Here is a 26,700-nt window from a genome sequence, read left to right as displayed (position 1 = left end):
ATTTAATACATTTATTTTGTCAGGAGAGCAAATAACATATAAAATCGGACAGTTTTATTGCACTCATTTGATATTGTATTAGTTCAAGTTTAATGGTGTTTGCAATAAGGAGTTTTTTAAATTAAATAAAATAACAATCTTAAATGCATTAGGATATTATTACAATAAGTATTAAAATAAAAATAGATGTAAAAATACAACTAAATTTTCAAATTATGCTGAAATTAAAAACTAAATATTATACTCGTAGCTTCTTAATTTCTAATAATTTTTTTAAAAGTTTATTAAAATTAGAAAAGACTTTCCAAAATTAATTTAATAAATAATTAATTGTTTCGTTTATTTTATCATTTATTCATTATATTTTGCTTATTTTGTGTGACTTATTACATAGTATCATCACTAAAACATGTTATTTTCAGTTTTTCTAAATTTTAAAATTTCCTCTCTAGTAAAGTTATTGGCGGTAGCACACTTATAGGTGAATTCAAATAAAAATTAGATACGTTAAAATCACCCAATATGATTACTTTATGTACTAAAATTTACGATATAAACTGATCAAAAAAATTTTCAACATTTTAGAGCGTGATTGCTGATGGAACGTATGATACAAAGATATATAACAACTGAAACTCAATATTTCTTACCTAAAACTATATCAATGGAAGGTGCAACACTACTACAAAAATCAATTAAATTAATTTTCTTGGACATAAACCTGTTAGAAACTCCCAAAAGTACTCCACCGCCACGAGTAGCCCCAAATTGATGATGGGATAGGTGTCTAACCGATGGAATTATGTAGTTCTGCAGTGGATACTTCTGGCCTAAACCACATTTCTGTGGTGAACACAATATCAAAATAATAAGCAGTGAGGGAAAGATTCCGTTTTTGTGTTGAGACCACGAACGTGCGGATAAAAACAGGTTACGGTACTAGTGTTGACTGGTGTTGATAAAGGCGTCATTAGTTTTTTTGTGACAAACTAAGGCGAACTACCAGAATAACTTACAAATATTTATTTTCACCTTGCTCCCTACGACGTTTTCGCTAGGCTGTCTGAGTATCATACCAGTATCTTAGATTAGTAGATTTCACCTGACTTGGTGTAACATCATCAGTACTGCCAAGGATAACTTTAATAGTCTTATATCTATTACGATTAGGATTCTTAATCTTACTAACGGCCTGAATGTTTACACGCATACAAATCGGTTAGCAGAACCTTAACCTGGGCCTCATCTTTCAGATCAAAATTAAAAATTAAAATGTTATTAACCCTTCTCAGGCCGCATCATCTAGCTCGCTAAAAATGTCCACATTATTCGACGCAAAGGAAGAAGATGGACTGATGTTAGGCAGATGATAATACCTACAACCTCGGTAGACAAATTACCAGATCATTTACTCTCCTGATCAATTTGGGCATATTGAATAAGTCGTCTCTGCAAGACTGGCAACCAAAAAATATTTTTCTAGAAATCATGACAATTACTCTGAAATCACTACCCGAATACTACTACGACTACTACCACAGTCTTGCACCCTACCTTCTTCCAGAAGTCGAACGGGTATTAGAAGAGCTCAGTTTTACTTTCCCTAGACGAGCAACGGTCGCTACAGATATGACAAATCCAAAACTCGACATTTTATTAACCGAAAATGGATTCTATATAGGTACTAAATAAAACAAATCACCCAATATATCGACATTATTGGTACGTCACTACTTATGACGGATTTGGTTAACTACACTCCGAGATCACGATGTTTTTGGTTTAGCTCTAGTTACAGTTCATATGGTTAAATTAGACAGTTTTCGAAACCATTAAAAAGTATCACCGGTAACCACTACTTGACATATATGACATTTGAAGTGTCATTTATCGTATATCCCTATCGGCAACCTCCGCTATCTTACAGACGATAGGCATAGCTATAAACATAACGCATGAAACGCGTGCGCATTAATGTTGTTTCAATTATTATCAAATAATAATAATTAAGAATTTAAGTTAATTTAGTCTTCTTTTGTCTGAAACAGTAAGAAAAATAATTTTTCTGTTTATTTTCCATAACAATGACCACGACCAACCCAAATCTAGATTCCAATGTCTTGAAAAAATTCAAGAAAAGTAGGGCCAGATTTAATGACGAAGATGACCAAATACTTCTAATGGATATCTTAGCAAATAATCCCTATGTTGATTTAGGAAAATAGAACATCATGCTCAATAATTCTTTTTTGATTCTAGAGCTGCATCTACATTCTCAATCATATTGTAACTTTAAGTACTTTTCAAATTTTAAATAACGCTACCTAATTAAATTAGATATAATATTGTAGACTAAACATCTATAGTTTGTTTATAATCAAATAGAAATGAGGTTAGAAAATTTAAGATGTAATAATTAAAGAAAACAATGAATACGAATTTCTTGTAAAATAAAGCTGTTTGCTATCGTTAGCTTACCGGTAAACGTGTCACTTCTTTCGAAAACACTTTTTGGGGAGCTGTCAAACAGCGGCTAAGATAACGTTTATGTCTATGTTAAGCGTATGTAAATCTAAACTCCTAATACCATGAATTTGATGATCTTTATTTAAATTTTTGCTTAAATTTACTTAACAAATTCAGTTAAAAACACTTTCAATATTTAATATTACGACTTTTACTTTCCTTCTATGTACAATGTTTCCACATTAATAGGTACAATCATCGTTCGTCATTCGTTTACAAATCGCCAAAAACTAGACAATCCGCTATAGTCACAATTATTAAGAATGTTATTTAGAATCAGTCATATCGATTGATCGTGTCGTGCACGAACTTAATAAATCAAAGTCAAAGTCAAAGTCAAAAAAGTTTATTACCAAAAAAATAGTTATAAATATAATTATAGCTACATGAGAAAATAAAATTGACAATTTCTGGTAAAAGGAACTGCTTCGCGATTATATAAAACCGATAGCGCAATTTGCGTGAAACAGGCCTTGAAAACATTATAAATAAACACAAAAAAAAATCCTAATTAACCTAAAAAAGAACAAAACTAAAACTAAAAGGGGTAGAAACAAAAAATGGCAAAGCAATTTGGCTGGCATGCGACGGAAGGCAACAAGAATAGACAAAAAAGAACCATAAAAGAAAGATTGGATAGGCCAGCTTATCTTTGGTCTTAGTTGATTTTGCAGTTTATACTACTATGTATCTACCACTAGTCATACTACCAGCACAGATATAACCAGCCAACGCAAGTTGCGTTAGCTAGTTATATCTGCGCTACCAGGCATCTCGTTGGGAGTCGAGAAGAATTTGCTTAACCTTGGTGTAAAATTTATTAAATGACAAATCTTTAATATTATTTGGCAAGTTATTCCACATTGTAACTCCGACAACCGAAAATGACCTGTGGAAGTTACTTGTTCTATATTGAGGTATCCTAAAATTTCCAACATTACGAGTATTGTGTAAATGCGAGAGAGTAGTAAATAACTTATTTAAATAAGGGGGTTGACCCGACTTTATTATTTTATATATAAAGGCATATATGTGTAATTTTCTTCTCCTTTCCATATTTAAAATAGAATTTATGTTTAAATAAGGTGTGATATGCTCCCGATAGGCAGCGCTATAAGAAAATCTTATACAGCTATTTTGCAATTTTTGTATAGATCTAGAAAGCTCAGATGTTATAGAATTAGAATATACGATATCACCGTAGTCGAGTAAGGAGAGAATGAGGCTATTGCAGAGATAATATTTGGTTTTACTCTTTAAGACATTTTTAAATCTGTACAGATTTCTAAGACGCATATAACCTATATTTAATTTGTTTTTAATGTGTGTCTCAAAACAAAAGTTAGAATCTAAAGTCAATCCTAATATTTTCACTTCATTGACAACTGGAATTTTTTCTCCATTAATCTCAATATTTATACTTTCATATAAGTGTCTCAGAATTCCTGACTTACAGCCATATAAAATGATGTTAGATTTAGCAGGGTTAATTTTTAAGTTATGCTCATTGGAAAAATTAACTATGTTTAGTATATCCGATTTAATTTTTTGCTCAGAAATATTAAAATTTAAAAAATTTAATGGCATGTATATTTGAGAATCATCAGCATATTGTTGTAATTTACAATGTTCAATACAGTTAGGCATATCCGCAACATAAATCGAAAATAAAAGAGGTCCCAATATGGAGCCCTGAGGAACACCAACTTCCAAATCAAGATACCCTGAGTACTCCAAACTTCCATTGTTGGTTTTTAACAACACCGAATGTGATCTATTTTTAAGATAGGAATCAAAAAAAGAAACTGTAGATTCGGAGCAACCAAAATATCCCAACTTTGCAAGGAGCATTGAGTGATTTATAGTATCAAATGCTTTGCTAAAATCAAGCACCGCCATGCAAGTACTTTGTTTATGTTCTTCGTTAAGTCTTATATTATCTAACATTCCCACCAGACTAGTAGTTGTACTATAATTCCTCCTAAATCCCGATTGCGTATCTGGAAGTATACCAAATGAGTTAACAAAATTATAAAGTTGTTGGTGAATATGCTTTTCTAGAATTTTAGAAACTACTGATAAAATACTTATAGGCCTTATGTCTTTTAGTTCTTTCGGATTAGAGATTTTTGAAATAGGTCTTATAAGTGCTTTTTTCAGATATCAGGATATACATTTGTAAGAATGCAAGTATTTAAAATGTTTAGAAGTGGTTTTTTACAAAAAGGTAGGCAAAGCTTGATATCATTTATACAAAGTCCGTCAGCTCCTATAGCATTTGATTTTATGGTCTTAATTATACTGTTAACCCTTTCTTCATCAAGAAGACTTAAATTTAATTCTTGAATACTATTATTCCATTTATTTTCATTGTAAAAATTTAATTTGGTTTGTGATATATTATTGTTAATTTGGTTAACGCATTGAGAAAAATAATTATTTAGGGCTTCTGGATTACTAAAATTACAAGGCAGATCGGTATTCTTTGATTTAGTTAGATGTAGTTTATTAGCATTTATCCAAAAATCACGATTTTTTTTTGTAAAAAGTGTGTTAAAATATGATATTTTTTCCCGCTGAATAGCATGTTTTGTATAGTTTCGCAATTGCCTATAATAGTTTAAATTTAACTCAGTTTTATTTTTTTTATAATTTCGCAGTGCTATATAAATATACCTGGACTGCCAATTCAATGAAAAATTAATGACCACTACTAGGTGGCCGCCATTTTACGTCATTGTGTCCTTTTGATGTTGGTCACTCCGACAAATTTCAGTTGTGCCAATTATAGAGAAACAAAATAGTTCAAGTTTTTGAGAGGTTACGTTGACACAAATACAAAATAAAAAGTTACATTTAGTTAAGAATTTAAGATAGTTGCGTTAGATCTGTGATTTTCCTTGTACTTCTTTAAGAGTTTCGTTAAAATTTATGAAAGAGAGTAATCCTCACCTAAAATGAGACAAAGTTTCAATTAACTTGGGATAGATGCATCTACTTTAGATTATTTGTTTTATTACTCTGATAATTTTAAATCTTATAAATCTAAACTTAAACTTGAATCTTATAAATCCCAATACCATGAAATTGATGATCTTCATTTAAATTTTGCTTGTATTTACAAATTCAGTTAAAAACACTTTTATTTTCTTTCTATTTTTACTATTACGACTTTTACTTTCCTTCTATGTACAGTGTTTCCACATTAATATGTACAACCATCTATAAAAATCAAAATATAAGAGATGATTTTAAAAGGATGAGGTTTTATATGGTAAAAATATATTATTCTATCATAAACAACACAGACAGACAATTCACAATAATTCGGTTTTGAGAAACAGTGAACCAAATACGTTTAAATAAGTATGGTGATACATTATCCACGTATTAAATAAGGAGAAAGCTACATCACCCGTTGCAGACGATATACCCAAGTGCCGTTTACAAATCGCCAAAAACTAGGCAATCCGCTATACACACACGTCAAACGTCAGCACCGTCAAGTTCATTACCGTTTTCAATTCATTTTTTGTTGGCAACAATGAAAATGTTCAGAGTGACCAACACCAAATGGCGGCCACCAGACAGTAGTAATTTTTGGGTATCGTGCCCATATGCATTAGCAGTCCAGGTATATTTATTCAGGTATATAAGTTCGTGGGTTAAATGCAAACATTTAATATGGCAACCAATAGCTGACAACTGATGCTGAGGTATCATCAGTACAATCAGCACCAATGTTCAATTAAAAGTAAAGTTTTAAGGCTAATGTTTGTATTTTGAATGCAATCAGTTCTCTCCAAGAACTGATTATTGAAGTATAAGTCACATTAAAAAATCAAAAAAAAATCATTTAACCCAAATATCTAAACTTTAAAAACATATATATCGTAGATCGTGTTTGTTAACAATAATAATAATAATAATTGTAGAACCATAATTAGTACAAAGATTATGTTTTCGTGATCTAGAGTTTTTTAATGATTTTCACCATCTACCTTGAGAGATGAATTTGGACAACAGCTGTAAGACAATCGTCTTTCAACCAGGTAACCTTCTTATCAGATCTTTATAGAGAAAAAAAGTCATAAATCTTAATAATAACATTGATAATTTGTATGTTGTTTGTATTTGTAAATTATTGTGATTAAAATACCTGGAGACTCAATTAGCGTAGGATGTTAATTTCTATTTTTTTAAAATTAAATGAATGTGGAAACGTTTCAAAACTCAGCAACCCATTTTTAGATTACTGTTAAGAAGTACATGAAAATTTGTATTTCTTTTATGTTCAGAAATTCTAGCTTTAAAATAATATTTGATCGATATAAATACTAAGGCATTCAAAATATGGAATTTTATAGATTGCACATCTTTTTAGGTTATTTGGTGTCTTTGTTTCTAATTTTGAAAAGAGCCAGAGGCAGTCTTTTCATTCTTAAAAGGAATGTTAATATTATCGATATTAACCCTTAACTGGTGACTACGCATCTGACAGACTCTGCTCTATCGTTTATAAGTGTTTACTCTATCTTTTAAAAAATCCTTTTGTATTTATTTCTGTTTTTATATTTTTGTTAATAAAAGTTAATTTTTTTTTAGATAAAAAATAATCTTGCTGTAAGTTTTAATATTTATTTTTTAAATAATTTTTCTGTTAATTTCAAGTCATTTTGTATTAATTCCAGATGGTTGATGTTTGCTTTTGACTTTTTTGCTATTTTTAGGATAGTATCACCGATATATAACTATTTTGTATGACTTTACACAGTATCACCATTAAAAAATGTTATTTAAGGTTATTCTAAATTTTAAAATTTCCCCTCGTTGAATTTTCTGTATCAGCATTTTTAAATTACATATTACCAAGAAAATCTGATTTTACTTTGTTTTATTCTGAGTATTTTCTAATTATTTCTTGCTTATACGTTTTATACCCTTAAAAATACCATTTCTCTAGAAATTTAATTTTTTTACCAAAATTATAAGACCCAAAACCCTAAATACTAATTTTGTGATTTGCTTACAAAATGTTTAATATATGTTGATTATTTAAATTGTATTTATTATTGTTATGAACAGTGTAATAATTAAAAAGAAAATTTGGTTTTAATCTGTTTGGCAAAAAAAAATTAAAAATATATAAGTCATTAAGAAATTAATTCTGAAAAATTGAAAAGCCTATGAACGAAAAATAATAGAATATTTTATTTTAAATATTCGACTTAGACAAAGTGAAATAATATATAAGTTGTTCAGTGCAAGATATTAAACTAAATAAATAGGGTTAAAGGCTGTGTTTTTTATTCAAAATATTTATAAGAGGACAAAAATACGGAAAAAATTAAAATCGAGATTCAGTTTTTTACAGGCCAATCGTTTATTGTCCCTTCCGACTATTAAAGAAGCTCCTGTGTAGAATAAGAATCTAATAAAGCGTCGTCAACTTCATTACCATTATTTAATATATTCTTTGTTAGCGACACCACTGGCCAAGTTATTTTAGAAATCAGATTTAATCCTTAAATATGGAAAAAATATATTGCGTACAGAACTTCAGTCTGGTCGACTGTAAAAATTTGATTTTCGTTTCTGATTCTGTTTTTAGCTTCCATGACGTGAAAAAAGTCATAAATCAAAATAATAACATTGATAATTTGTATGTTGTTTGTATTTGTAAATTATTAGGATTAAAATACCTGGAGATTCAATTAGTATAGAATGTTTATTTCTGTTTTTTCAAAATTAAATGAATGTGGAAACATTTCAAAACTCAGCAACACCGAGTTTTGAATTACTGTTAAAAAATACATGAAAATTTGTATTTCTCTTTTGTTCATACTGTTTATTCATTATGTTCATATCGAATGTTAATATTATCGATATTAACCCTTAACTGGTGACTATGCATCTGACAGACTCTGCTCTATCGTTTATGAGTATTTAGTCTATCTTTTAAAAAATTCTATAATATTTATTTCTATTTTTATATGTTCGTTAAGAAGTGACATTATTCTTAATCTATTTGTTTCTTTTGCTTTTAATCTTTTTGTTTTAGTATGGATCTTATGTGAAAAATATGGTTTGTAATTGTTTTAATGAACCATTTTAAGTAGTTTCTTTTTAATTAATATTATTTTATCTTTTTTTTATTTTATATATCTTTTTATTATTTTATCCTCATTTTTGTATTAATTCCAGATGGTTGAAGCTTGCTTTTCACTTTTTTGTAAGAAGTCATTTTATATACATATTTCCAAGTAGGAGTTTTTGAGCTTTTTTCAAACAATTAAAGCAACTTGATTTAAACAAGAAAAAATCGCTAAATTTAGGGTAATATGAAAAATCACCAAAAATTTCGTCCAAGGACCACTTTTTAGGTCATAGATTTTATAGGGTAAAGTTCTGAAGTTTTTTTTACGTTTTTATTTTTTACTTGTTTAATGGTCAATATTATCATTAACGCACTTTTATGTATGACAGTTTATTTAACCATTTTCTTATTTTTTTTTTGGAAAAAAACTCATTACTTTAAATTAAATTTGTATACAGTGCTTTCATTTCAAAACGATCCACCCTTAATAACTTTCTTAAAAAAAAAAAAAAAAAAAAAAAACACGTCAAATTAGATATACAGGGGGACGTTTAATTATGCATTTACTGAAGTTCTGTCAATCACATCCTCACCTCCAGCTAACCTCACTTTAATATGTCAAATGGGAACCCCCATCGTGTGATAATACATCATAGTAAGCAGCGTAAAATTCTCTATTCAACGGTACCAAAAAAAATGAAATCGGTAAATGTGTAAGCAAATAGTTAGCGAAAATGTCTAGAAATATTGAATATTTTATTTACGTCAAACTTTGGTATTTTAAATGAATACTTTTAGTGTGGTACCTACATCATTTTAAAATTCTTACATTTTTTATATAATAGATCATTAAAAAAAATACAAGCAATTTAGTGCAACAAAGTACCTACGCAACCTAATAAAAAAATGCGTTTATTTCGAAAACAGTCTACTTTTTGGAGATCAAAGAAGTATACCTTTTTTGACTAGAATTAAATGCTGTTTTATTATTTTTACTCGCAAATGTACGTACAGGGAGGTCAAAAAAGTTATGACCTTTTTAATCACTCAATGTCGTTGTATGTAGCGCGATCTAGTGGTAATACAAAATAGATATCATATTCGTGTTCCTCATCCCAAATAATAAGAGTACGCCAAACTTTAGGTTAATCTGTCCAGTGGATTCCAAAATATTTCAATAAATGTTTGGTAAAAAATTAGTTTTAACACCCTGTAGAACGAAAACCAATAACATTTTGCTAACCGATATTGAGCTCAAACGGTTTATTTTCATGTCAGGTATCCTACATTAACCTATGTCCAATTAATTACGGGACACCCTGTATATTTTATACAATGCTTCTCATATTATCTGTTGTAAGCCTTTGGTTTTAGAATAAAAAGTTTAGAAATTGTGCTTAATGCTAGTTTTTTAAATGTGATTTACACCTAAATAACAATTTTTTCAAAAAAAAATAATTTTATAAGAAATACTTAAATTAAACAGAAAAAAAAAACTTACTTTTCATTGAGCATTAAAAGAGAAGAGTAACAATGCCAGAAGGTATGATTTAATTTATGTTTTTATGTATCTTTTAGAGTCCTAATCTGAATCTCATAGAGACCAAAGTATGTAAGTCGATGCTCAAAAAAATTAGGTAAGCATCAATTTTTTTTATTTTAAATAATTGCTCACTTTACATTTTTGTTCTATAAAACATTTTTCATAAGATCGTTTAAGTTTAATGCGGCATTATTTTCAAAAGATTGCATTGTTGAAAATTTAAAAGGGGGGGCTCGAATGTGCAGTTTGGAATTTGGTTAACTACCTTGCGCTGTAATTAAGGTATATTAAGGCTCCCCAAAGGATGAGAACGAATGAGAATTTTGTGCTAATTTTATGCGCGCCGTGAACGGTCTGCGGAAAGATACCTCAAGCTTTTGACCGAGTGACTTTTTTGTTTTTATGGAAATTACTCGAATTTTAGACGTAAGCGACGTTTTAATTTTGATTCTTTATTTTTTATGTATAATACTCAGTCCATTATGCCAATCAAAAATCAACCCCAGTACTATCAAATAAAATTGTAGGATTACTTACTCTTTTTGTAAATGTATCTCTAATTTACGTTGTTGTAGCTTACCTGAAAAAAAAGAAAACATATATTAAATTTGGTTTTTAAATTTATGTTTACTAAAAGTTTGAAATAACCTAAAATTTATAATTAATTTTCGAGTATAAACCACGAAAATCACTTTGAAATATAATGGAATCGTGCTCCTGACTTGCCTAATACGAAGTTTTGAAAAGGATTAACTTTTTCAACGCTTTTACCTTACTTAATTATTTTCTTGCTAAATAAATTAATAAATAAAAGTTTTAATTAGCATGAAATAGTAAAAGAATTTAGTAAAAACTCCAGTGAAACTTTGATATTTTTTTGGGCAAAATTTCATACTAAATTAATAATAATAATAATAATAATGTATATTTATTTAGCAAAAATGTCCTGCATATATAAATAAAATATGATATTGTCGTTATGTTTAATTTACTCCGCGACGCACAGAGGAGTATTCAAATCAAAAACCCGGTCATAAGTCCAAAACTCAATATAATATATAACCGTAAATAAAACATTTTTGCGATAAGAGGAATAGTTGGCGAGGCAAAAAAAACAATTGTTTTGAAAACAATGTAAATTGTTTTGGCAACGCAAGCAAGTGGCAGGTAAGGAACTAAAATTGAATTTACAGTTCATCTGGTTAGATCGGGCTCAGTTTTTTGAAGCATACAATAGATTGACCTTATGACACAAATGTCCTAAAAAAAAATCTTGCGCATATTTGCGCCATTTGCTTAAAATATTTTTTTTGGAGTAGCTATAGGTATATAAATTACCCATTAGCAATCACAATTTGTTCGATCTTGGTGTAAGTTGTATGCGGTTTAGAAGTTACTTGCATCATTTTAATTTTTAAAAAACGTCAAAGTTCTAGAGTTTATTGTCATGTAAACAAATGTCCAATATCGGTAATTTAAGATGGCTTATTAAACTTAAAATTTTACCTTTCATGCGCATTTAAGATGCAAAACACGATTTAAAAACATATACGTATTTTATGTTTTTAATGAAGTGTCTTTTGTTACAGAGATTATTAAAAAGGACTTCAAAAGAAGATCGCTATATGAAATTATGAAAGAATGCAACGAACAGACTATTGCTGATAGAATTTTATATTTAGAAAAAAAACTGAAATTCATCACAAAATGTCCTGAATATGAAAATTCTTATTTTCAAAGAAGTTTAGGGAATTTTAAAAGCGAATTAAAGAGAAAATGGGAAAACGCTTCAAGAAAAGAGGACCGTTTTTTAGCAACTAACGAACAGTGGCTTAATGGGTCGGTTAGCCTAATTATGTGGGAAAACATAACTCCAAAAGCGGGTAGACCACCAAAGGAATTTGGGGATCTAAGTGAACGCAGTAGGCGACGTAAAACCCAAGATTTAAGAGCGCAAGCATCCTCTGTTGAGCTTACGTATGCTGCCCAAATGAGTCAACGAAGTGACGGAAACATTGACGTATCTAAAATTATAAAGGATATTACCTTAACTCTAGACAACAACAAGTGATTCTCATATTTTTCAAAGCTCGTTTGTTCCTGTAAGATTAGTAACTTCTAACAAAGATAGAAAAATTATTTGGCAAAATCCTGTACCTTCATCAACAAGATACTGCAGACCTATTCGCATCAGATTTCTTCACGAGTCAAATGATATAACAAATGAAGAAATCAATTACGTCGAAAGCCAAGCTTCAAATTTGAATAAAACTACAAAAAAAAAGGGTCTACTTTTAAAATTTCTCATACTCTCGTTCCTACTATGGTAGATGGAAAAGTATGTTTGGCCGCAACAAATACGGCTTCTACAATGAGATGCTACCTTTGCGGAGAAACAGAATGCCAGAATAAGATGCTTTGAGTCACTTCTTCACGTGTCTTATAAATTACCAGTAAAAAAGTGGAAAATTCGAAGTTTCGAAGAATTTCAAGAAGGTTTTAAAGAAGAATTAGGTCTGTTAGTTGATATCGCTAAGGCAGGTTTTGGGAATACGAATGATGGGAACACATCAAGAAGATTTTTTGAAAACCCAGAAATATCTTCGCGAATTACTGGAATTAATATAGAGTTAATTTTAAGAGTAAAAGTTGTTTTGGAGGCAATTTCTAGTGGCCATGCTATAAATGTGGAAAAATTTGCTTTCTATACAAGAAAAACAACTGAGCTTTATGTCGAACTATATGGCTGGTACCCAATGTCACCAACATTACACAAAATTTTGCTGCATGCTGCTACAGTAATCTCACATGCAATTTTGCCTATAGGCCAGCTATCTGAAGAGGCTGCTGAGGCAAGAAATAAGCATTTTCGCTTATAAAGGCAAATTTTTTCTCGGAAATTTACAAGAATAGATACGAATAGAGATATTCTTAATAGACTTCTACTAACCTCTGATCCCTATCTCTCTAGCATAAGAGAAAAAAGGCAAAAAAAAAGTAAACCTTTTATGACAGAAACATTAGGTTTGCTTGTTTCAAAGATTCCAGGTGATTCATTATCAGATTATAATAATATTGATGACAAATATGAAAAACAAGATGATGTAGTGAATTTAGAAATAAGTTCGGATGAGGATTAGGTTTATTTTCATGTTTGTTTACATGAGTTTTTTGTATGTGCGCATATTGTGTTACAAAACGTTTCGTTTAGTTTAGATTTAAATAAAAAAAATCACCTTATAGTTTTCATTATTATTAATATACAGTGTATCTACATAAGTTCACACAGTTATATTCATATAATTATAGGAAACTTTTTTATTTTAAAAAACAAGTAATAAAAAGTCCGGCATTAAAGTTTTTTAAGTTTCTTGCATTATGGTGCAAACTTAAGTAGACACACTGTATATTTATTTACATATTATATTTAATATTTAATGTTTTTAAAAGATAAAAATTAAAAAAATGCTTATAAAAAAAATTAAAGTTTGTCAATAAACCTATTTTTATATTTTGAAGTTAATATTGTTTTTTTTAATCACCCTGTATAAATCTTGTTTTTATTTATCAAGAATAACAGATATTTGTCTTATAAACATTTTAAAAAAAGTTTGTATGAAAATAAGCTATAAAATAATTTTGACCGCATATTAATATTGGATACTCCTCTGTGCGACGATACTACAAATACTTTTGAAATTGTTAATTAAAATAAAATAAATCTACAAGATAATTAACAAATTCTACGAAGTTTATAATTATTTTTTCCAAAATGAGTAAAAATCGCAGGAGAATTAAACTGTAAATCCAATTTTTCCAACTTTATTAGACTGTTTTTTTTTCAAATATTCAAATGAGCAAAAGTTTTAATTAAAACCAAATAAGTTGAAATAATTTTATTTTTAAGTTAATAAAATCCCACAGGGGAAATCGAAATACAAATCAGATTTTTCCTACGCCCTCCTTTTTAAATTTCATTTAGAGTTTCGTAGCGCTTCTATATTGATTGATATTTGAAAGTGAAGCAAAAAAAAAGGGCAAAGCAAGTTTAAAACAATTAAATTCTGTGAGCCCCGTCAATACTTCCGTTGGAAGCAAATTAGTTCGGGGAAATTTATTACGAACAAAAGTTTTTTTCCCTCCCCGAGTTTTCCGAACAATTGATTCTGGCGAAAGCGAAAAAGTTTTATAAGTAAAATATCCTTTTTTTTTTATTGTTCTACGGCAATTCATTATATACGTGTATACAGGGTGTCTCCTTTTAAATGGTCAAAAATGCTAGAGTATATATAGGGTGGCCCAAATAGGACCCTCATCATTGGGATCTCGGAAACCGGAAGAGTTACGGGGTCGGTTAATTCATGGCAAAGTTACGCAATTTGTTACTTGAGAAAATGCCGTTTTAAGATTTAAAAAATTTCGAATAGTTCCGACGATATTCGGACAAAACTGAAATCGGGAAAATTCTTTTTATTTTCTTATAACGTTATTTAAAATCGCACTTTTTCTCCTCTACAAGATGACGTTTTCAACATTATTAGCCCTGTATTTCTATTACCTTATTTTACTGACCTATATTTTTATAAAACCTATGACGCATTAAACTTTTTTATTTTCAGCCGATTTAATAGCAAAAACTGAGATTTTTCATAATAAAAAAAAATTTATAATACGAATCTGCTTTTATTTTGTTTTCTTTTAATTAAGTATTAATTAAATATTTAGTATTGACTTATTATTAATAAAAATCAAAGCACCCCGTATATTTTTGCAATTAGCCATTTAATCAACAACTATCAATAAGCTGGCGAATGTAAGCAAATGTCGCCACTTTTTAGGCGGCATTGAAAAAAACGAAAGATGGTCTCGCGACTTTTTAACACAAAATACTGTCCTAAAATTTTACCAAAATCGTTCGGACCACGTAAAGGTCATAAAATGTTTTACGACTCTCTAATTCATATTAGACAATAGCAATAATACCAAACTTTTGCGGCCTTAGGGCCTGGAATAAATTTATAAAGGGCATAACATCGCGTCTTTTCTAAACTTTAGGCTTGGTTTCGCAAAAAAAAATGGCGATGTTAGGAACACACATTTTCGATGCCCTTTTTGGCATGAAGAATAAGAAGCTTTTAAACCGAATTAAATCTAAACCTCAACCCATAAAAGCCTTTTTTCCAGCCGAATGTCCGACTTTAATGCTATCAAAAGATAAGAAATATCGATAGTGAAGGTAGTGCACCAAAGCCATATCCTGTCCGACCCGGTTGTTTATTACCGACTTAATATAATAGACTTTCGTGTTTTTTTTTTATACCACCGACCGATGCCACTCCCATATAATTCGAAAACACTTTCTCTAAATTGTATTTTGCTTGCGCTATGGTTCAGTTAAAAAAATTATTATCTTGAATGAAATTAAACTCGAGAGAGACAGAGAGAAATTTCGGTTTTTAATCACAATTTTTTTAATGCAATCTATATAAGGTATTTTAAATTATTTATATATTCGTCGCTAGTGCAACGACCGATATACAGAATCTACATCCTGCCTATAAAGTTAATTAAGCTCCAAGCTTTTCGCATATTAAACATTGTTTTATAAGCTACAACATTCAGAATTATAAGCAACTTTTTGTTCATGTTTTATAAAGATAATCCTTGAACGTTTTTTTTTCTGTTAAACAAAGTTAAATCATCAAAACCACCACACTTCCTTTCTAATTTATTATTAAATACCATCGCGTGCCATTACCGTCTGTCATTGGATTGAATTATTGTATATTGTGGTAGTGATTTAAGTTAAACTGGTTTTATTCTTTTGATATTTTCTAGTAGTCTAAAAACTACCTTCTTAGATATTAATTTCAAAATTTTAATACTCGTCAACAAACTCAGTACACACTGAAGGATTTAATATAATGTTATACTGACATTTATTGAATTTTATTAGGCTTAAATGCTAAAACGGTAAGTTTTTTAATTAATGCTTCAAATAAAGTTTTTTAATAGTAATAAAATTATATTTTATCGATTTTTTTCAAGATTAAGTACAAAAAATAATCAGTATAAAAATATTTTTTAATCGTATTTTATTGACATCAAAATCAAATCAAATCAAATCAATCAAAAATGGTTTATTTGTCAAAATGTACAGTTTTATAGGTCAATAAAAATTACAAAGAAAAAAAAATTACATTGACAAATAGGACTATTCTCTCGATTATAAAACCGTTTTCCCTAGTTAGCACAAGCAAAGAAGGGATGAAAAAGCCCTTTACAATTTACAGAAACAATTTTACAAAAATAAAAATAACGTTTTTATATAGGAATGCAAAGTAAGATATAGAATTAATTAACCTAAGATTTTAAGACAGGCAGCGGCAGTGTGACAACGGACGAGCGCAAGGAGAGAGGACAGACGAGGCGAAAAAAGACCCCAAAAAATAACCCCAAGATGCGTGCATCAGCCTAGGCTATTAAAAAATATACGTATGTATGTTACGGAAAAAGAAAGAATAAACACACGAACATTCCACTGAAAATTAGCATATTATATACACATGTATATCTTCTGTTACATGTTACTATTTCTTGTATTATGTTATTATACGCATTATCACATTTTATATATCACCCTACTTGAATTAATTGCCAATTATTTGTTCCATAAGTAGTTTAGATTTTATTTGACCAGAGAAAGCTCCCAAGGGCATTTGTTTTATGTCATTATTTAAGCCATTCCACATTTGAACAGCTACATACTTAAAAGAACGTTGAAATGCTGCGCTTCTATGCAATGGTACGATAAAAACGTTATTTCGTGTGGCATGCGCATGTTCGAATTCTTGAAACTGACTTCTTAAATTAAATGGTTGATTATTATTTACTATGCGATATACAAAATTATACATATGTAGCTTTCTTCTATTGTTCATATTTAATATTTTATTATTATTGAGATAAGGCGATATATGGTTTTTGTAGGGGATACTATAAGAGAATCTCATACAGGAATTTTGGACTTTTTGTATAATTTTTTTATTTTGTGAAGATAAAGAATTTTTATAGACTACGTCACCATAATCAAACAATGACAAAATAAGACTATCGCACGATAAGTACTTTTGTTTTGCCGATAAATTTCGCTTAAACTTAAAAAGTTTTTTTAAACGTAAATACACTCTTAAAAATAGGTGAATAAAAATTCAACAATTGTATAAATTTTACAAACAATTTGATTCTGGAAATGGTACAGAATCAATTTGTGTAGAATTTCTCTATGCTATTGTGTTTCAACAACTGTGGTTCTATAATCAACAAATTGTGTATCAATTTGATTTATTTTATTGTATGTATAGTACACTATTTGTGTACTTAAATTCGACAATATTTTATATTTATTTAACCCTTAACTACTGTGGTGTGGTCACCATGACCGCAGCGCTTATCAAGATCTCTAAAATTTGCCCCCTCTCAAGTTATAATGCCTTGGGCGTCCTTGTACCTTTAAATTAGTACAATTCAAGAAAGCAGCGCGAGTACGTCGTGTTTTATGTCTCTATTTTTTTAGTTACGCCGAGTTAAATTTTTTTTGCGGTCATAGTGACCGCAGTACAGTAACGGTGAAATATTTTATTCTTTGCTTGTAACGAATATTCAAATTTATTATGGCTAATGATGCGCCAGGTCCGTCAAAAAAAAAATCGGTTTTGCGATACTGATTTTGAGTCTACAGGTTTAAGGTGGTTAGATGAAATCGAAAATGAAATGTTGACTGCAATTGAGAGTGATGAAGATAGTGCCAGTGAAAGTATTTATGAACCAAGTGAACATGACACTGATACAGAACAGGAAGGGAAAGAAGAGGAGTTTGCCAATACCGACGAGCAGGAAGATTCTGAGGATTATGAGGAACCGGTAAACCAAGCTTCCAAAAAATCAAGAAATTTCTATGGCAAAAACCGATTCAAGTGGTCATCTGAGAGCTTTACATCGCGAAGCCGAACTCCAAAGCACAATATTGTGCTTCGTTTACCAACTCTACGAGGATCCGCTAGTCTGTTAGGGCATGAAGCACAACCTTTTGCAGTTTGGAACTTGCTGATCACGGATGATATGTTAAAAACTATTTTGCATTGGACTAATGAGAAAATAAAGAAACAAAGGGCCAATCTAAAAAATTCATCAAGATCAGAGCATCAAGATTTGGACATTGTTAAGTTAAAAGCTTTTATCGGCCTGTTATTTTACAGCGCAATTTTTGTGTCAAATCATGAAAATATATCCAGAATATTTGCAACCGATGGCACTGGACGAGAAATATTTCGATGTGTGATGAGTAAGCAGAGGTTTGCATTTCTATTAGCGTGCTTACGCTTTGACAATTCTTTAGACCGAAATATCAGGAAACAAGAAAATCCACTTGCTGCAATATCTGAACTTTTTGATCAGTTTATCAAAAATTGTCAGACTCTATATTCTTTGGGACTGCTGCATTGATGAGATGTTGGTCTCTTTTCGAGGAAGGTGCAGGTTTAAAATGTATATGCCCAATAAGCCATGCAAATATGGAATCAAGATCGTATGTATGACAGATGCACGTACACACTATTTTTTTAATGGGTATATATATACTGGAAAAGACTCTGATGGATTTGGTTTGGAAGAACATTTAAAAAAATTTAATAAACCAACGCAGTCTGTATTGAGATTAGTACAACCAATAGCTGGATCAAATCGAAATATTACCGCCGATAACTGGTTTACTTCTTTAGAACTTGTCGAGCAATTAAAGAATCGGAAACTTACGTATGTCGGAACTGTTAAAAAAAATAAAAAAGAGATTCCCCCAGATTTTTTACCTAAAAAAGACAGAAAAGTTGGTAAGGATGGAACTTTATTTGGTTTTACTAAATACGTAACCTTAGTTTCATATGTTCCACAAAAAAATAGAGCAGTGATTCTCGTATCATCCATGCACCATTCGACATCATTTGACGATGGCACGGAAAAGCCAGAAATTGTAACCTACTATAACTCTACGAAGGGCGGGGTAGATGCCATAGATGAAAAATGTGCCAAACACTCTACAAGTCGCCGTACAAGAAGATGGCCTATGGTTATATTTTTCCGAATCTTGGACATAAGCGGAGTAAATGCCTATATTCTTCATCAGAGTTATAAGAACAATAAAGTAATGGAAAAAACCGACTTTATTAAAATTCTTGCTGATGAGCTAGTCAGGCCGCATTTAGAAAGAAGAGCCAATAATCCAAGAATTGCTCGAGATCTACGGTCTACAATAAAAAGAATTCTAAATATTCCTGAAGAACGTCTGGAACAGGTGGAAATGGAAAAATTGGAAAAAAGGAAAACGTGTTACACTTGTCCTTCAAAACTAAAAAGAAAAACTTTTCATTTGTGCTACATGTGTACAAAACCCATTTGTGTTGAGTGTTCGACAAAGCTTTGCATAAACTGCAGGCATAATTTGTAACTTTTTTAACATGTGCAATTTTTTTTAGATAATGTTGTTTATGTAATGTTAAGTTTTTTTTTGTAACTCCAGACCTTTATCTTTAAGAAAAAATAAGCCATATTATTTTAGAATTATTACTTTTTGTTTAATGTTTATTTAAAAAAAAACTGTAAAATTTTGAAAAAAAAGCCTTATGAAATAAAAACATTTAAAAAAATATATATATTTACTGGTTTTGTTTGTTTACCTTCGATTTTCATTAAAAACCTTTTAATATTTATTATAAATAATAAAACAATATGAAAAACACAAAAATATATTTTTTGGCGGTAATTATATTTGCGGTCACCATGACCGCACTACATGCGTAACGCTATTAAATCGACACTACAGTAGTTAAGGGTTAATATAATTGTTCAGTAAAAAGCAAACTCTTAGTGTTTTTTTAACATGGTATGTACAGGAAAAAAACACAATTTGTGCATTTTAAATACACACGTTAGTGTAGTTTGTTTTAACAATATACTTTATTCTCTTTCATTTCAACTATTAAATTTTATTACAAATTGTGTATAATAATACTATATATTGTTTTATTTGTTTGTATATCAAATTAACATAAGAACTGGAGTTTTTTATTACAATGTTTTGTATTTATATTTATAAAAATTTAAAAATAATCAATATATTTGTATAAAAAAAAATTGTTTAAAAATTTAAAATACATTTTAGAGAATTTCGTCATAAATCTGTGTAATAATAAATTCTAGTGCGCCTGGGAAAAACAGGATTAAAAAAAGCTGTTTTTTTATTTTAACAATTTATTTAATTGTATGATATATTTTCGAAAATTCCACCATTAATACATTAAAACAATGTATTAAATCTTTTCAAACCTAAGTTTTTTCCATAGATATTTTACACTGTCTCCTTTATAGCTCCATGTAAGTTTAGGGGATCTTGGTGGACACGATATATCTACAGGAGCATTCCTTCCTATCCAATAAAAAAATTCTTAATTATTTGTTTTAATAGTAATAGCCTAGGTAATTTTTAAGAAATTTTTAAAATTTAATTTTAAAAGGTTTTTAGTTTGTTGATAATAGTTTAGTTACCATAGAGAGTGTGAGAGCTAGTGGCTGCCCACAGTGAGTAGGTATATGTAGGTATAGGTGTTCAAATTTCCTTACAATACTACTACAGGACTTGAAAAGGACGGTACAGGACTGTCAGATAGTGCTATGATTAAGTAGATACCATTTTGTAATACAAATTGAAATACAAATGCAATAAAGGTTACAAATTTAACCGACCTCTACATTAAAATTGGATAGGTACAAAGATAAAAAAGATGTAAAAAAAGTAAGTATACCTATTTATCTATTCTATAAGTAAAGTTATCAGTTATCACTGAACAGTTAAACTAAATAGGTACCAGCTACCTGTCTAAACATCAAAATATCCAGTAAATTCCAAAGTATACAATAAATGCAAAAAAAAATATGGTGCTTACCTAATTACCTACCTACAAACTGCTCCTGGAGTTGGTCCAATAAACCCCACTCCTGAAGTTTATCTTCAACGAATATATTCATTTTTCTTATGCAATTTTAACACTTAACAAAACGAAAAAACCTTAAAACAAATTAATGCGGGCCGATTGATTTTAGGACTGAAAAATGAACAGTTGAACATCTGTGGCACTGGGAATTATAGCAATGCTGCCAAATCAAATGTATCTTAAAGATTACACCGCCAATTAAAAAAGTTACGTTTCCTTTTTCCTTACGCGTGTTATTATCACGATATTATTTAAATAAATAAAATTAGAACTTATGCTGATTGGGCTTATTTTTAAATAACCTATTAAATTATTTTCAATAAACAACGTTAAATCGACTGCAAATTTTGATGCATATCTTTACAACTGTTTAATAGTGAATCTAGCGGCAAAGGCAAGGGCGTCGGGCGCGTCCTCCTTTATACACAATTATGTATTATAACTACACAATACATATTTTAAAATTCTATAATTGTGAAGGGCTATTAGCAAGAATCTTTTTTATTCTACACAATTGTAAATAAAATCAAAACAAGCCAGAATAAAAAAATAATTAAAAATTGTAGTAAAAATATACTTGGTTATTAGATTTTTTACCAAACTGCATTGGATTTTTAAAAAAAATGTGGAATATTTATACACATTATCTTAATAATTAATATCCACTTATGGTGTATTAATTTAATATGCAATAATTGTATGAAATATACACATTAAAACATATACAAAATGCCTGAGAATTTTTATACAGGATTGTGAGATATTATCTAACAATTCTGTATTAAAATTAAACATTTTTTTTACACAACAAAATGTGAAAAAATCCATCGGGATTTTTCTGTGTGTAAGCAGTTTTCGTTTTATTTTTTATGTGTAATTCAAGAGAGAGAGAGCTGTCAAATATAACGCCTAAATTTTTTGCCTCGGAAACAACAGGAATTGAAGTATTATCAATAGATACAGGATTTAAGGATAAGTTGTGTTCGAGCCTTTGCCTTATATTAAAGTTGGAGCACATAATAAGAATTTTAGATTTTGTGGCATTAAGCTTAAGATTATGATTTTCTGCGTATTTATGTAGACTAATTAAATCACTATTAAAATTTTGAAAGAATAGATTTATATTATTAAGGTGAATTGGAATATAAACTGGGGAATCATCGGCATATTGTTGCAAAGTGGCGTGTTTTATTACTTTGTACATATCAGCCACGTAAATAGAGAAAAGTAACGGCGATACTATAGAGCCTTGAGGTACTCCCTGGTTAAAAGGTGTAAATTCTGAGTAATGCTTTTCAGACTGCCGAACCACCATAACACAACTGTCTCTATTACGCAAATAATCCTTGAAAAAATGTACACCGCTCTCTGAAATACCAATATATTTTAATTTTGCCAATAACATATCATGGTTAATCGTGTCAAAAGCCCTACTAAAGTCCAATAAGGCCATACATGTTGGCTGACCATTCTCCTCATTTACCCTAATATCATTTAAAATACCCACCAAACTTGTAGACGTGCTAAAGTTTTTTCTGAAACCGGATTGACAATCGGGGATAATTTTATGTTTATCAACAAAATTTGAAATTTGATTAAAAATATGTTTTTCCAGAATTTTAGATGATGCTGGTAGAATACTAATTGGTCTGAGATCTTTATGCTCTTTTGGATTTGAATTTTTTGGAATGGGTTTAATAATTGCCCTTTTCCACACATTTGGAGACTTTTGTTGAAGAATACATTCGTTAATAATATGCAATAAAGGACTTAAGCAAAAAGGCAAACACAATTTTATATCTTTTATAGAAATACCATCGATTCCCGTTGCATTTGATTTAATAGTCGAGATTATTTTAATCATATTGTCTTGGTCTAAAAGCTGGAAATTAAGTTTTATATTATTTATGGTATTATTTTGATAAAATTCAATACATTCTTTACTTGTAGTATCAGGTAGGGTGTAAACAGTATTAAAAAAATTGCCAATATCTGTTGGATTTGATATGTTAGTAGGTAGCTCGTTTTGATATCTTTTTCCTTTAGTTAAGAATAGTTTATCTGCTATTCTCCAACAATTCTCGCAACATCTAATATTCGCTGTCAGCATTGTTAGAGATATTCGATAACATATTTGGTTGTCAATTAAATTGTATAATGGTAGATTGTACCATTACACAAGTTGTATATATTCAGCTTTGTGGACTGACGATTGCAAAAACCATCAATCGTCTTCGGTTTTTTTGAAAGATATAGCCTCAAAAGTTCTGCGTCTTTTTTTTTTGGGTTCAAGTTCTTCTTCACCATTGACAGAAGATACATTTAATTCTTCTGATTCGTCGGGAATATCCAAATCAAAATTTTGATATATGATCCCGACAGTATCATGAAGCGTATCCTTGTCACTTTTTGTTTCCACGAACCGATCGAAATTATCGTAAGCAACACCGGTGCAGAGATGTGGAGATTTTTTTATTGTTTCAGAGCACAAATTTGATTTCTCTTTTTGATTTTTCTCGTCAATTGCTGGATAGCTAATACAGTGCCCATATTTGTGGATAATGTCCACAATTTTTCGACTGCTGGTCAAGCTTTTTTAAACTATTCCTAGAATAATATGTTTTGACATTTTAACCTTTCTATGATATACACTGTATATAACATCTTCACAAAAAGATTTAACGTGACGAATGTATTTTGGATTTCTAAGATAACAAGATTTTTTTTTTAAGATAAGTTTTTAAGATATCAGTCTCTCGCACTTTCCCAACCAACTATTCCGTATTTTAGCAAAGAGCAAACTAACTGTTAACTTTAAAAGAGCAAATCTGGTTACAAGGTATCTAGTTTTTGTAATTACATAGTTTATTTGTTGGTCTTATCTCACTTATCATAATACCGAGATATTTGACAACAGCAATTTTGGAGATTGTGACGTTTCCATTTATTTTTAGGGTGGAAAAATTGGGCAAAGTATGAGAATTGTGTTCATTTAGTGTTAATTTATTTATCTGAAACCACTTACATATTTCTTTAAAATCTAATTTAATTAACTCTTTTAAAGACATCCACGACTCTCCTTCATAAAAGATAACAGTATCGTCAGCAAAACTAATTATATCGCTACCTTCCAGAAAGACCGTCACAAGTCCGAAAAATCCATTTTTCGGTTTTTCACGAAAATCGATTCAGCAGAAGTTGCTTCTATTACAAAAAATATCGCATTAAGCTAATTTCGGCGAATAGCCGCTTGGCGGCGCATGTGGTCAGTGTACTAAGTGAGAACCTTTCCTGTTTTAACACGCAAGAGCGTATCAATTCAGTTATGCCTGGTCAGTTGCAGTCGTGACCTGTGTTTATTCAGTTAAGAGCGTCACAACATAAAAGTGACAAGTGTTTTTTTAAAATATTTGTGGGAAAGACCGTCCTATATAAGTTTAGGTCGATTTTCTGTGAAAAGGTCAGTTCTTTTTTTGTATATTTTTCGATAAATATCGTCATATTGTATGTTGGTGCATTTTTTATGGAAAATGTGGTAAATAAAATATAGTTTTTTTCGGAAAAAAAACGTCATATTTAAAATTATGTGCGCTCTTCCTTGTAAAAATAAATAATTTTTTTACTTTGTGTTGAAATTTGTTCATTTGAGACGTTTTTTTATGAAAATTTTTGTACTTTTAAAGACCTGAACATGTCTCATCTGGAGTTATGACGTTCTTTCTTGAACACAAATTCGTTTTTGTTTGTATTAAATGTTAAGGCGTAAGTATAACAGTTTTATTTATAAAACAAGTTAAATAAAATTTGCCAAAAGTTGTCTGTTGCTTATTACTTTTTTTGACATTTTTTTCACACTTTCAGTCCGATATTGAGTTTGGAGACTGAAGGTTTGTATTTTAAATTTTTATTATTTAAATCAATTTCTTTACTTTTTTTTCTTTTGCAGAGAAAGAAAATACCAAGCCTAGTTCCTCCAGAAGTTTAAGTCCTTCTGCTAGTTTTAATTCAAGAAAACATACCACACGTAGGTATTTTGTTTGGTTACCTTTTACTTTTTATTTTAATGTTTCCTATTTTTTTTTAGTCGAAAAATCTTGCCCCAAAGTCGAAAAATCCCAACCCAACCCAGAAGAACAGGTCGTGGTAGCAGAATTATGTGTAGAAGCAGCTAAAGGAGGAAGATAAAAATGAAATTCCTGAAACCAAAAAAAAGGGAATTATGCAGTTACTAGAGAAAAACATAATACCCGACTTTTATCATGGTTTCTACCAAAATTTATTTAAATAGATTATAGATTTTGACTGTTTTGTTAGATGTTTTTACTTAAGAGTTAAGAAGAAAATAACTAGGTATATGAGTTAAGTTTTCTTTTAATACGTTTTAAAAATACGTTTCTTTTTCTTTAATACGTTTGTACTGATGTAAGTGTAACCTAGTATTATAAAACTTCAATATTATAATTTTTTAAAATATGTTACCAAAAATTTGATTTAGGTTTATTTTTCATAAGGTTTGTTCCAATCCAACGCGTTAGAAAACCGTCATCAAACGATCACGCTCATACGCAGTAATTAAAATTCGACGGTAATGACAGTAATTGTTCGGTGACGGTTTTGAACGCGTTGGAATACACTAGAGTAGATAATAAACAAGTTTCGTTTATATGAATTCAACTTAGTACTTTCATTGACTCAAATTGAAATAAAAAAACCTATTTTTTTTTTCAGCAAAGACTGTCACATTTAACTCTATTTTTTGTTTTTTGACACAGACTAAAAAAATTATCATCAAAAAATATTCTTACAAGGGCCTTTAATAATACCAAAAAAAAAATTTAAACATATTTTTCAAAAAGCAGCGTAGCCCTATGAAATAAATATTGGATATTTTTAAACGCCTCTACTGAAAAATAGCAATTTTCGAGTTGTGACGGTCTTGTTGGAAGGTAGCGATATGTCCACATGAATGTATTTTTAAAAAACCATTTATATAAGTAATGAATAAGACCTGTTATCAATGTTAACAAACTGGGATTAAATGGATTTAATTCATAACATTAGTTTGTTGAAAATAAAGCCCACAGTATTCAGATTTATAGTTACGCCACTATTGTTTCTGATTATAGAAGCATCAGCATATTTGTCTTCTTTATATTTTTACTACTAAAATAAAGTTAGTCTGTGCATATTATTCAAGAAGCGCGTTTTATTTCAATAGGTCATGGGCCCGGGCGTCGCGAAGCCAAGATAACCTTCGAAATTTGATACCGTGTTTTTTAGTATAATTATCGTGATCGAGTGATTGCACAAGAATGGCTGGAAATTATATAGTGAGTGTTCCTAAGTTAAAAGGACGGGAAAACTATGAGGATCGGGCGTTTGCCGCGCAAAACTTTCTGGTTTTAGAAGGCCTATCTAAAGGTATATCAGAAGTTGTGACAGACTGTGATGATAAGGCAAAAGCAAAATTAATCCTGACGATCGACTCT

The 26,700-nt window shown here is 29.8% G+C and overlaps 1 protein-coding gene and 1 long non-coding RNA gene across 2 annotated transcripts in view; one reads left to right on the top strand and one right to left on the bottom strand.

The window, feature by feature from the left end:
• The window catches only part of LOC126743950 (uncharacterized), a 282,046-nt gene that overhangs the window by 84,257 nt on the left and 171,089 nt on the right, over window positions 1–26,700 (bottom strand). The window lies entirely within an intron of this gene.
• LOC126744329 (uncharacterized) lies at window positions 24,548–25,839 on the top strand. The gene is made up of 3 exons (XR_007663116.1): window positions 24,548–24,671; window positions 25,158–25,235; window positions 25,296–25,839. It is a non-coding gene; the product is annotated as an uncharacterized LOC126744329 (long non-coding RNA).

Source organism: Anthonomus grandis, chromosome 1 (assembly GCF_022605725.1).
Source record: "Anthonomus grandis grandis chromosome 1, icAntGran1.3, whole genome shotgun sequence".
In the NCBI taxonomy this organism is placed as follows: domain Eukaryota; kingdom Metazoa; phylum Arthropoda; class Insecta; order Coleoptera; family Curculionidae; genus Anthonomus; species Anthonomus grandis.
The sequence above is the reverse complement of the archived record's forward strand: the minus strand, read 5'-3'. Positions and strand labels throughout refer to the sequence as shown.